The sequence below is a fragment of the Engraulis encrasicolus genome, chromosome 9, assembly GCF_034702125.1.
Source record: "Engraulis encrasicolus isolate BLACKSEA-1 chromosome 9, IST_EnEncr_1.0, whole genome shotgun sequence".
Classification (NCBI taxonomy): domain Eukaryota; kingdom Metazoa; phylum Chordata; class Actinopteri; order Clupeiformes; family Engraulidae; genus Engraulis; species Engraulis encrasicolus.
Window position 1 is genome coordinate 31841222 of NC_085865.1, and position 10000 is coordinate 31851221.

Below are 10000 nucleotides of genomic sequence, written 5' to 3' on the forward strand. Positions count from 1 at the left end.
CTGAAGAGAAAGAGGGCAAAAGTCATCAAACACTGTATAGAATATCAGAATACATTTCCCTCTTGCAAAGTACAAGAAAGTTACGGTAGAAGAAACCTCATACACAAGTTTATTCTCATTACCTACAGTATTCATACCTCGTCCATCAGAGATGTGTTTCTGCCTAATCACCATTATCATCAGTGCATGCTAAGCACAAGAAACACATATAATTGTACTGTCTTATACCAGTATAATAAAATGTATTTTTTTTAAAACTTGAATCTAATATTGAATATTGAAGAAAGACCACAGAGATAGTAAATAGAAAATGAACCCCAAAACTTTGTCTGATCCTTCACATTCCGTATGCTGATATTCCAAAAGACAAACTCTCTCATATAGTACCTAAGCTGAGTCACAGTTAAGACATCCTAGACAGTCTGACAGCTGAAAGCATGGCTTACCTGGTTAGAATAAACAGATCAGACACATTGACACACTTCTGCCAACAATGTGTTACTCAGCTTTGTGACTATCAGTAATCCAGAACAGAAACTACGAAATCAGTGGCTATGCTGACTCTTCAAAGTCAAAGTTGAAGTAGAATAAACAGCAGGCTCAAGTTTAGTCTCATTATTTATTTACACTATGTCCGTCACAGACCATGTCCGTCATTCAGTGCGTGCAAAACACAGGAAAGAACACACACAGAGAGATGATGAATTCAAACCGAACGCCAAAGCAAGAAACTTTTACAGTACTACCACACAGCATTTTATTTGTTGATATTCCAGGGGACAACACCTCTCCTACACTGAGCAAGCAGTAAGCAGCAAGCAGCAAGCAAGGAAGACCTACCTGATCAAAATAAACAGATGAGTGACACAGAATTGTGGGGCCATTGGAGTCTTCTGCCAATGTCAGTTTTGTGAAATTATCAGTAATCCATAACTGAAACTACCAAATAAGAGGCCATGCGCGTTTGTAAATTGGTATTGAAACTATTACGGAATTCACAGATCAGGACACAGAATCCCCAGCAATGCATACTTCCTCTTTTAAGCAAATTTCTTTTGTGTGTGTGTTTTTTAAACACCTACTCTCTCTCTCTCTGTCTCTCTCTGTCTGTCACTCGCTGTCTGTCTCTCTCTCTCTTTCTCTCTCTCTCTCTCTCTCTCACACACACACACACACACACACACTCACACACACACACACACACACACATTCTTTCTACTTTGTATGCATATAGCAGCTGACACTGGAAATACCGGGACGTGGGTAAAGTGCAGAAAACCGGTTTTCACGTGAAACACGAACCTGACATTCTCCCTGATGAAATCATCACATTTTTTTTGTCAGTTCTCAGAATAGTGTGAGCCACATGTGATGCCATTCCAAGGAAGCCGCTTATCACCCATGCATCAATGTAAGTATCATGAGAAGTACAGGCACTTCATATTCCCATTAGGCTTTTCCTGTCACTCACATTTGCAACATATACAAAACAACCTTTTCTTGGCCCTTGGCCCCATTTTGACTTCCCTGTGTAAGATTGTATGCAGTGTTTCAACCAGCATATTATAATAAATGTGCAATATACATGCATGTGTGTGACGTCTTTGTGTCCTCTTCTGTATTTATGTAAGTAATGTATGCTACTTGACACCTTAATTTCCCTCGGGATCAATAAATGATACTCTACTCTATTAACTAATGATTGTGCTATATTAATTACTAATACTTATCAGTAGGCTATTTCATTTTCACACAGACATTTCAGGCGACCCCATTTGAATTTCAGGTGACCCCACAAGGGGTCCCGACCACAGTGATGAAAAACACAGCATTAGGCTTTTCATGTCACTCACATTTGCAACGTAGACAGAACAAATGCTTCTGGACCTTTACTATGAGATGGACAACAAGACATTCCAAAGACATGTGAATATTTTACATCTTGGAGCAACAAACAGCAAAAGTCACGACAAGGAAAAGACTGATCAGACAAGGATAAATTCTGAAAGAACACACACGAGTCAGTCATGCACACCCACCCAGGCTGGACATTTTTGAACTTTAAGAGCAAATTCAATTCTGTCTGGCAAAGAAATCTTTCAAAACCAAGCCAAAAGGAAGTCAAGTCATCTAAGCCACTTGGCACGAGGTACCTCTCTGATCTTCCTCCTTTTGCCTCCTTATGTTCTGTCAGCGCTCTCCTGACACGAGAGTGGTAAGCATACTGTAAAGTCAAGGCAGCCAAGCAGTTCTACTGTGAGTAAAGCTCCCCACAGTAACTGACTTTGACCAAAATGGCCCATGATGACTTGGATGTATGAGGATCACAGACATCCGCAGTATAAAGGTGAGCAAAACATTTCCAAAAATACACACACACACATAAAAAAAAAAACTTACACACTCTGCATTCTTGAGGTCACCCTCCATGCTCGGTACACTACATTACTGTAGCTTACAGTAGTTAGCAATCAAAGTTGGCTGTGGTTCAGGCTTGGCGGCTCAGAGGGCCTGAGGCAGGCATTAGTCCCCGCTACACACATAGCTGGATTGGCCATGTGGCATACAGGGCCTGGTGGACTGTTGATGATTTTGGCCTGGACCTCCCCTCAGTGTAGTAGCATCAGTCCTCAGGCTGGTACTGCTGACCTATCCGAGTCAGACTTGAATATTAATTTTACCTGTTTTGGTCAAAATAGCTCGTAATAGATGACTAAAATACTGTCACAGGCTACATTGCCTCTCTCAATGCCTGGTGGACCGGTCTTGGCCGAAAATGCCCGGCCTGATTTTTTGTCCCAGTCCAGCCCTGGCTACACAGCACAACACAGCACAGCACAGCATGGCCAGCTTAGCCTCATTAGCATGCTCAGGCCCTCCAAAGGTGACTCAGCAAGACGCACATGCAAGCCAAGCAGAGCAGAGCAGAGCAGAGCAGAGGAGAGGAGAGGAGAGCAGAGCCTAGCAGAGCAGAGCAGAGCAGAGGAGAGCAGAGGAGGAGAGCAGAGGAGAGGAGAGCAGAGCAGAGTAGAGCAAAACATCACCTCACCTCCGCTCTTATACTGGGAACAGGGCCATGGAGCTGCTCATAGTGGCCAACCAACACAGAGAGTATCACAGGTACAAGTAAGGTATACTAGAAACAAAATGCTCCTTTTATTTGTTTCAAATGGTATATGGTGTGTCTTTTTGACGCATATAGTGTACCTCAAAAGGTATATTATTTACTGTAAAAAGGAGAAATGGGTAGCAACATCCGCAAGAGCTAGGCTACTATGGGACTACGTTTTCCCCATTTAGAGAGTAGAACTTTCTCTGCATGAATCCAGTGTTTGTTTTTCACCTCCTTTCTTACTGTCTTCTTTCCTAGCTCCTTCCTTTCCAGCCCCCTTACATGTTTTGTCTACCTCCTTACCTTTCTTTTTGTTTATTGTTCACAATATGTAATTGTTCTGACTTAAAGGGACACTGTGCAGGAAATGGTCAAAAAAGTGGTCAAAAAAATGGTCAACTGCAACTATGCTGCTCATTGAAACTGGGCTGCCTATTGCCAAATTTGATCTTTACATGAAAGTTTACTAAGTAATTAACAAATATTTTCTAGTATGGTCCAAGTAGAGTCATTTTTGCAGCTAAAAATGGCTATTTTTGGAAATTCAAAATGGCGGACCATGGAGAAGATCCCCCTTTTCATGTATGAAAAGTGCAAATTTTCCAGTCATAATGAATACTTAGAATTTGACGGTGGTGGTAAGAATTCATGAAAAAGGCAACATTAGTGAATGGGCAGCATGAATTCTGGAAATAGGCCTAAACAACTAAAAATATCACACAGTGTCCCTTTAATTAGCATGCTTTAAACTTGTAGCTTTACTGTAATCTGTGCATGCATTAATCCGAGGGCCGTTTTGGCTTGTTAGCATACCGAAGCTACAGCAGTTAAGTACTGTAACGGAGCAATGATGTCAAAGGGTCAAAAGGCAAGTGCATGTGCAGCATTGTGCACTATAGAGTTTTCTGGTGCTGGTGGTTTTACACATGCATACAGGTACATCTAGGTTGTACATACAGAATGTACACACACAGGTTCATACATCCCTGTTTAATCAGTGAAATAATCACATGGATGAGTGAGGAGGAAATTCACAGCATAGCCGCTTTATATCCACTTTACTTCACAACATCAATCAGGTCAGTTAAAAAGCTGCCAGCCTGCCAGCCATCATAAGTACAACGCAATTAAACCATAGAAAGTAGGCCTATTACAAGCTGGTGAAGCCCTGTAGTCACAAACAAACAAACAAACAAACAAACAAACAAACAAACAAACAAATAAATAAATAAATAAATAAATAAATAAATAAACCAATACATAAATAGAACGACACACTCATTACTCTTGTCCAGAGGGGCGGATTTATTCCTGCCGTGTGTGTGACATCCTGGCATAACAAATGTGCATATGTATGGTGCGCTAAAGCATGGGCAACTCATGTGGAACTGTCACAGCCATGGTGGCCATGAGTGATGTGACCATGAGGCCAGCGAGAGGTGACCAAAGGTTCAGGGCTGAGCTCACATGACACCTCCGCTTGCTCCCCTCAACCTCACTCCCAAAACACACACGCATGCATGTACACACGCACGCGCGCGCGCGCGCACACACACACACACACACACACTCACACACACACACACACACACACACACACACACACACACACACACACACACACACACACACACACACACACACACACACACACACACACACACACACACACACCCCACTATGCTGAAGCCACACCAATGAATGATAGTCATGACTGATGATGATGCCATAAATCTCCCCCTCCCTCATTCTCTTGAAACCCTTGCAGTGCACACACACACACACAGAATCAGTGTGGCCACACACTCGGGCGTGCACACACACACACACACAGGCATATTATACCTGCACACACACACACACACACACACACACACACACACACACACACACACACACACACACACACACACACACACACACACACAGGCATATTATACCTGCACACACACACACACACACACACACACACACACACACACACACACACACACACACACACACACACACACACACACACACACACACACACACACACACACACACACACACACCCACCCTGTCCGGCTGCTGTAACTGCTAAGCCCTGACAACAGTGGTTGTTTATGACGCGCAAATCACAATGCTTTATATTTCATTTATTACACTGTGTCGTGTCCTGGGATAGTAAAAACTGGGAGAAGCAATTCTGATTACACAATTTTAAGCCAGTATCAAATCAAATCTCAGAAAGAGGTGTCAATACTGGGTTCAAGTAAAGGAAAGAAAAAGCCTGCCACAAAATTGATCCAACCAGCTCTGATGGTGATGATGAGTACATTGCTCAAGATGGGTAGACTTGACCAGTTACACAGTGAGGTGTGAAGTCACTAGTGTTGATTTTTTTCACCAAGTTTTTGGCACCTCTGTATCTTGGAAGGCTAGCACCAGTTGAACCACAGAAGAACCATACAGACCACATAGAGAGAGAGAGAGAGAGCGCGAGAGATAGAGAGAGAGAGAGAGAGAGAGAGCAAACATTCATACTGGTGACCTATTGTGTTGAACTTTGTCTGGTCATTCACTGCAGGCAACATACATCATTGTGTATCAATTGATAGCTGACAGATGATGAGAGGCTAAGGCTTCCGTAACTAAGCCTTGTGGTTGAGAAGAGAGAGAGAGAGCGCGAGAGATAGAGAGAGAGAGAGAGAGAGAGAGAGAGAGAGAGAGAGAGAGAGAGAGAGCAAACATTCATACTGGTGACCTATTGTGTTGAACTTTGTCTGGTCATTCACTGCAGGCAACATACATCATTGTGTATCAATTGATAGCTGACAGATGATGAGAGGCTAAGGCTTCCGTAACTAAGCCTTGTGGTTGAGAAGGACAAAACTTCACATGGAGAAACAATGAATAAGAATAGATGTGGAGGAAAACACGGTTAATTCTGTTTAGGTAAACGATAAACTCTTGAACCCTTCGGCTCAATTTTGTGAATCATGCTTTGGATGTGCATGTCACAGCTGGTAGCATTTCTGGAAGCAAATGTCAAACTGTCTGCTGAGAGACCTGATGATTTTTAAAGGGCGTGATGAAAACAAAAAGGTAGCGACTGATAATAAGCACACCTGACGATCCACAAAGGATTATCTCAAGGCAGACACACATACTACAATCAGGTCAATCACAGAAACAAATCTCTGCACAGACTTGAGTATAGTGTGCAGTGAGTCGGATTAATGCACTGGCTAGATATAGCTGCAGTCTATGGGCTCCCACCTGCCAGTGGGGGCCTGATTGGCCAAAGTGAAAAAATGCAGAATTGTGACAAGATGCAATATTGATAATTCACCTGTCATGCTGAGAACAGTAGGTAGATATGTTGTCCTTAATTCCTAGCTCGTAGCTGTGACACTGTAGATGTAAATTTGTGGCAAAATTTACCCTCCAGGGGGGCCCACAGCAACCTTTAGCATAGGGCAACCAGGCAATCTTAATCCGGCCCTGGTAATGTGCTGTTCACACAATGGCCCAGGAAACGCACAGAGCAAGAACACACTACTGCAAACAAAATCAACCAAGCATGAAATTAAATGTAGTGTCTTCATCGTTTCAAGACAAGTTGATTGTCAACCACTACAATTCAGTGCCACATATTCCAAATACAGTAACCTGCTTTAACCTTTAATTTACGGCATTTGGACAGGTAAAAACCAGGACATTTGGAATATGTGGCACTGGACTGTATATTCTGAATCCAGTTTGCCCATCACTGATAAATATGAAATATTAACCAGATATGTCAGTGGTGAGAATAACAGTCATCCATTGGCTTCAAAACTGCAGCACATGGCCATACCGTGGCTTAATGGTAGGGCACTCGTCTGCTACGTGGCTGACCCGGGTTCGAATCCGGCCCCGGTCCTTTGCCAACCCTTTCCCGTCTCTCTCTCCCAAACATTTCCTGTCTTTCTCTCAAACTGTCCTGTCTCTAATAAAGTCTAAAAGACCAAAAAAATATCTTAAAGGGACACTGTGCGAGATTTGTAGTTGTTTATTTCCAGAATTCATGCTGCCCATTCACTAATGTTACCTTTTTCATGAATACTTAGCACCACCATCAAATTCTAAGTATTCATTACGACTGGAAAAATTGCACTTTTCATACATGAAAAGGGGGATCTTCTCCATGGTCCAGCATTTTAAATTTCCAAAAATAGCCATTTTCAGCTGCAAAAATGACTCTACTTGGACCATACTAGGAAATACTTGTTTATTACTAGTAAACTTTCATGTAAAGATCAAATTTGGCAATAGGCAGCCAAGTTTCAATGAGCAGCATAGTTGCAGTACCTTTTTGACCATTTCCTGCACAGTGTCCCTTTAAAAAAACAAAAAAACAATAAACTGCAGCACATACAGTAACCACCACAGCAGCATGGGCATGCAGGAATGAGGCAACTGATATGTGGAAACCCACTTCACTTCTCACCACTAAAAAGGGAAACGCGGCTTTCACCACAAGTTATATCACAACATCAACAAAACACAACACAGCAGAACATAAGCAAATGGATTATTACTGGGCTAGATATCTAATAGCCTATAGGAGTTGTAGGCCTATAAAGTAGAAATAGAAGTACTCCTACATATGTAATTATTACAACAATAGTGGTATGATATTACAGGGTTTCAACTTAATATCACTAGTGTTGTATTTACAACTGTAAAAGTGCTACTTCCACTTCATACAACTCTACTATATAGGCTAGTAAAAATAATATATAATACTTAAGAACTAGCACAGACAACCCACCCAAAAACACCACAGCCCATACAATTTTGTTCTCAAGGTAATATGAACCATCACACTCCTGTTTGAGAAAGGTAAGAGGTAAAGGAAGGCTAATACAGTAGTCTGCCTTGAAAGAGGAAAGTGGAAAAGAGGCTCACCACGGTCTGGCCAGCAGCCTTGAGAAGAGGACAAGTCGTCTAGTCTGCAGTCTGCGCCAGAGCGCCCTTGCTGACCCTCACAACAGATAACAACAATGCTGTCTCCATATTGTAGAGGCAGCCAGGGCAGGACAGGACAGGACAGGACAGGGACGTGCTCCTTCTGCCCTCCGTATAGGAGACTGGGCTGCTTCGAGAGGCTGGCTGAGGTGGTGCCCTGATAACCTCTGCACTACTGTACAACACATACCGGCAGGTGAGAGAGAGAGAGAGAGAGAGAGACAGAGAGAGAGAGAGAGAGAGAGAGAGAGAGAGAGAGAGAGAATAACAAAAAACAGAGAGAAAAAACAGAGAGAGAGAATAGAGGAGAGAGAGGGAGCAGAGAGAGGAGGGAGAGAGAGAGAGAGAAAGAGAGAGAGAGAGGGGAGGAGAGAGAGGGAGCAGAGAGAGAGGAGGGAGAGAGAGAGAAGAACAAAAAACAGAGAAAAACAGAGAGAGAGAGAGAGAGAGAGAGAGAGAGAGAGAGAGCAAGGCACAACGACAGCACAGCACCTCCTTCTCATATTTTCCTGGAGACAGGATGGAGGTCAGTGGGCTGGCCTTGTGTGTGTGTGTGTGTGTGTCTGTGTGTGTGTGTGTGTGTGTGTGTGTGTGTGTGTGTGTGTGTGTGTGTGTGTGTGTGTGTGTGCGTGTGTGCGTGTGTGTGTGTGTGTGTGTGTGGCACCCATGCTTCTGTGTGTCTGTGTACATTGGGGACAGTGACTCCATGTTGAAAATCCAAACAGTCTGGGTTGCAACAAACCATTTCCAGATTCCAACAAGTGTCATCCATGTCCTATTTACAGTAAACAAATGTACAGTCTACATGCTGTATGGTACCAAACATTCATTCTTCACACAGCAAAATAAATCTACGATCCATTTAATACAATTGCTGTCAGCAATGGTTAGCACTTTTAGGCGTCTTTTACAGAGATTTAAAAATGTTTAAAACTATGTTAATTTCCAAACCTTAATACTCATATTTCACAATACCCCTGAAGTTAGCGAAACCTAGCACTAATTCACATCTTGACACTTTTTTTGCTAATCACAGACATTGTCCGCCAATTGGAAACTATGTTTCATGTATGAACATGTGAACTGACAACCATGTTTTGTGATTTGTGTGAGCACTGAGCAGTATTGAATTTGTGTGCAGCCTTTTGGAACAAACACAGCAAATGTGAAAAATGTGAGTAATGGAAATATAAAAACCTCTGTAATACTGCCAGTCAAGGGAGGTAGAGTGTTCCGTAAGAGCCGCAACGGAGTGTGGTAAGCTAAGGCAAAGGTTTGAGATGGAGGAAAGGAGGTGGGTGTGTGTGTGTGTGTGTCATCTTTGCCTTGATTGGTGATGTGCTGAATCATGTTCTGCTGGGGCTTCAGCCAATCAGAGCATGGGTCAGGCTTTTCAGGGGTCAAAGGTTATGAGGACGGCTATCCTTCAGCATCAGCACTGAGGGCGGGTGGGGAGTGTGTGCGGGAGGGGACAAAAATAGTCGGGTCGTGACTGCAAGATGCTTTCAGAATCCTCCAAGACATCCTCTCTTGTCTCAACCAATACTACTGATGTCAAACGTTAGTTTTAGAAACTCTTCCAATGCCAATACAGAATAACCTGCACTCCGCTTTAAGAGATTCATGAGGTTCAAGTCTGGTGAAGGTAGAGATGGCGTCCGCGCCTTTGTCTTACTTTGGGAAGTTTCGCTCGGTGCGTAATTCCAAAACAATGATGCAGTGAGAAGAAAAAGGAGTCGCACAGAGGAGCTTGAGGTTCAAGTCTGTACATCTTTTCATCTACTGCACGTGTCTTACAGGGGAATGGAGTAGGCCTATCCAGAATCCAGAACTATAGACCTGAAGTGATAAGCATATGAAGGAGAGTCACTTTTCTAGTAGAGTAAAAAATAC

The 10000-nt window shown here is 42.9% G+C and overlaps 1 protein-coding gene across 3 annotated transcripts in view; it reads right to left on the reverse strand.

Moving 5' to 3' along the window:
- LOC134455693 (5'-AMP-activated protein kinase subunit gamma-1-like) overlaps positions 1 to 10000 on the reverse strand; it is a 152847-nt gene that overhangs the window by 135055 nt on the left and 7792 nt on the right. Inside the window, exon 1 of one of the 3 annotated variants that reach the window (XM_063206914.1) lies at positions 841 to 1110. The exons of the other annotated variants lie outside the window; for them this stretch is intronic. The gene's annotated coding sequence lies outside the window, so the exon portion shown is untranslated. Of the gene's footprint in view, positions 1 to 840; positions 1111 to 10000 lie in introns of those variants that run through there. 3 annotated transcript variants of the gene reach the window in all.